Source organism: Magnolia sinica, chromosome 11, assembly GCF_029962835.1.
Source record: "Magnolia sinica isolate HGM2019 chromosome 11, MsV1, whole genome shotgun sequence".
NCBI lineage: Eukaryota > Viridiplantae > Streptophyta > Magnoliopsida > Magnoliales > Magnoliaceae > Magnolia > Magnolia sinica.
Genome location: NC_080583.1, coordinates 15,148,601 through 15,152,347, shown reverse-complemented (window position 1 = coordinate 15,152,347; position 3,747 = coordinate 15,148,601). Strand labels below are relative to the sequence as shown.

The 3,747-nt window shown below is 37.9% G+C and overlaps 1 non-coding gene across 1 annotated transcript; it reads right to left on the bottom strand.

Annotated features, from left to right (window-relative positions):
• Positions 1-3,230: 3,230 nt before the first annotated feature.
• LOC131219622 (small nucleolar RNA R71) lies at positions 3,231-3,337 on the bottom strand. Its single transcript, XR_009158272.1, has one exon. It is a non-coding gene; the product is annotated as a small nucleolar RNA R71 (small nucleolar RNA).
• Between the last annotated feature and the right edge of the window lie 410 nt (positions 3,338-3,747).

Genomic DNA, 3,747 nt, shown 5'->3' with positions numbered 1-3,747 from the left:
TGAGAAGTGGCAACAAGTTCAATACTTCTATGACGGTCTGACACCACAGAACCGTCGCATGGTTGATGCCACCAGTGGAGGGTAATTCATGACCAAAAGTGATGTCGAAGCGTGGAACTTCTTTGAAACCTTGTGCGAAAATTCCCAGCAATGGGATTATTCAAATAGAGGTGACAGAAGTCCCCAACCACAAAAGAGAGGTGGTATATATGAGATAGGAGTCATGCCAGAGCTGAGCGCCAAGCTTGATACAAAGAAAGTTGATGCTCTGGTATTAAATAATGGACCACCACAAACCGCTCAAGTCGAGGCATATGCCACATGTTCTAGTCCTGCCCATCCTATGCAGTCTTGTCCATCTGGTGCAGCATTCCCAGAACTTCTCTCTGAACAAGTTCATGCTATGAACACTTTTCAAAAATCTGGGAATGATCCTTACTCAAACACCTATAATCCAGGGTGGGCTAAACATCCAAATTTCTCTTGGGCAAAAGGACCACAACAAGGAGGACCATCTGGAAATCCTCCTATGCAACCTTACTCCCAAGTTGGCAGTCAACAACCTCAACAGATTCCACAATATCAACAACTGCCTACACAATCAAGGAAACCATCTCTTGAGGATACACTCCATCTTTTCATGCAGAGTTCTCTCCAATTCTAAAAAGACACCGAACAAACCTTACTGGCCAACCAGGAAAGCTTACATGCAAATGCACAATCCATTGCCAAGCTGGAAGTACAAATGGGTCAACTAGCTGCCACATTGAGTGAGAGAGAGAAGGGCAAGTTCCCTAGCCAACCTGAGGCTAATCCAAAGGGACAGTATGAGATTGGCTCTAATTCCAACCAAGGGCAATATCATGAACAGGCCAAATCGATCACTACCCTTAGGTCAGGCAAGCAGATTGATAACAGAATAGAGATGCCTAGGGATGAATCAAATTCTAAAACAGAAGATCAAGATGAAGCAGAGAGCCATACCAATGCATCCAAAGTCCAAAAGCTCTCTGACTCTCCAAGAGGCCACAAAAGGGCTCCCCGGCAACGACGCCAAAAACTTGATGTTTTATTTAAACCAACACGATTTAAATGATATTTAAACTCGCAAGTATACGAATCAGATGCAGATACGGTACGTATTACGAGATCATTCCCACGAGGACTGGTCGTCACAATTCAAACCTATGACTCTCCTTAACTAATCCAACAGATAATGGAATGAACTACTAAGCACAATTTTAGGGGAAAAAAAAATTAAGAACAGGGAAGCAAATTCAATAAAAAAGAGAGCACTAGGACTTTCGAATCCACCCCTAATTATCCTAACCCTTGTTTTGTCTATTGATTCACCTTGATCTAGATTGATACCACTTAAATAGAGAAAGCACAATCTGTGTCCTTAACCGGGCATACAGACTGTCTAATTCTTTTAAGCAATGCCATGAATGACATATCCCATATCCTTGGTCGGGCATAAGGGATGTACAATTCATTAAAGCATCCTGTTTCTTCCTCTATAGGAAACCTGTTCTTGATCAGACACGAGCACCTATAATAAGCATCCAAACAACATCCATATATATACTTTGGTCAAGTTCATAGATGGAGAAGTATAGAATTTAAACCCATAAAGCCCACTTAAAGAAAGAAACAAATTAATTGAAATTCAAAGTAAATCAACCAATACAAGAGCTAATCAAATTAGGGGCTTCATCTCAGCCCTAGCTGAGAGATTAGTGACCCATAAAATCCATAAAAAATATTAAAAAAAATTCATAAAAAACACGTCAAACCAAACAATCTCTCTCTCTGATTGAATTTTCTTCCCTGTTCTTAATTAATTGATTTTCATAAAATTGTGCTTAGTAATTCATTCCATTATTTGTTGGATTAGTTAAGGAGAATCATAGATTTGAATTGTGACGACCAGTCCTCGTGGGAATGATCTCGTAATACGTACCGTATCTACATCTGATTCGTATACTTGCAAGTTTAAAAATCATTTAAATCATGTTGGTTTAAATAAAACATCAAGTTTTTGGCGCCGTTGCCGGGGACTGTTTCTGTCCAATTGGATTTAAGATTCTCTCTTATCATAATTCATAGTCTTAGGTTTTTTTTACTAGCGTTAGGTTAAATTTTTTTTTTTTTAGAAACTAACCTATTTCCTGTTTTGTAGGGACCTGACATAAACTACTAATTTGGTAATCTCTTTCCAAATTTTCTATTTTTTTTCTAATTTCTATTTTTAGAATTAAGGTTTTATTTTTTTTAGAAAGTTTCTATTTCTAGGCTATTTTATTGTATATTTAGAAATTTCCTATTTTCTAATTCTAGATTCTGATTCTTCTTTCAAGTAACTTTCTATTTTCTAGTTTTAGAAATTTTTTCCCTTTTCAGAAACTAACTTAGTTTTTATTTCTAAGATTACAAACTTTTTTTTTTTTTTAGAAATTAACCGTTGCTTAGGATTTTTTTTTTTTTTCTAGCATTATTTTAGTACGTATAATTTATTTTTGTTTTCTTTTTGTTTACAGGAATTAAGGAAGGAAGCTGCTAAATAACATTGCCTTCAAAAGGAGGAGCTCTCAAATCTTCAGACATTCATCATCTCCTTTTCTCGGGTTCTTCTTTCCAATTCTCGTTTACATAGCTTTCTCTTGCTTTTAGGAATTCATAACTTTTTCCTTTAGTTTTATTCATCTTAGGTTGCATCGTAGTTTAGTTTTCTTTCTTATATTGATAACATAGTTTATGCTAGGACGTAGATTTCTGAACATAGAACTAGCACCGTTTGATCCTGAGATTGAAAGAACAATTCATGAAAGATTGAGAAATAATCCTGTTGAAATGGCGAATGAGACTGAAGTTAAAGCTCTCAAAGATTATTCAGCTCCTGTCCAATTTAATACGCCTTCATGCATAGTGTTGCCAACCACTACGGCAGCACACTTTGAACTTAAACCTGGAGTCATACAATTGTTGCCATCCTTTTATGGATTGGACAAGAAGGACCCATATCATCATGTGAAAGAATTCTTAAACATTTGCTCCACCTTTAAGTTCCAAAACTTCTCAGACGATTCGATCCGCCTACGCCTATTTCCTTTTTCTTTGAAGGATAAGGCGAAAGCATGGTTGAATTCTCTAGAAGTTGGATCTATCACTACATGGGACCAACTGTCTAAGAAGTTCTTAAACAAGTTCTTACCGTTCACAAAACCAATGCCCTCCGTAGAGAAATTACTAACTTCACACAAAAAGAGGGCGAGCACTTTCATGAATGTTGGGAAAGATGGAAGGACTTGCTTCTTAAATGTCCTCACCATGGTTTTGAGAAGTGGCAACAAGTTCAATACTTCTATGACGGTCTGACACCACAGAACCGTCGCATGGTTGATGCCACCAGTGGAGGGTAATTCATGACCAAAAGTGATGTCGAAGCGTGGAACTTCTTTGAAACCTTGTGCGAAAATTCCCAGCAATGGGATTATTCAAATAGAGGTGACAGAAGTCCCCAACCACAAAAGAGAGGTGGTATATATGAGATAGGAGTCATGCCAGAGCTGAGCGCCAAGCTTGATAACCTGACAAAGAAAGTTGATGCTCTGGTATTAAATAATGGACCACCACAAACAGCTCAAGTCGAGGCATATGCCACATGTTCTAGTCCTGCCCATCCTATGCAGTCTTGTCCATCTGGTGCAGCATTCCCAGAACTTCTCTCTGAACAAGTTCATGCTA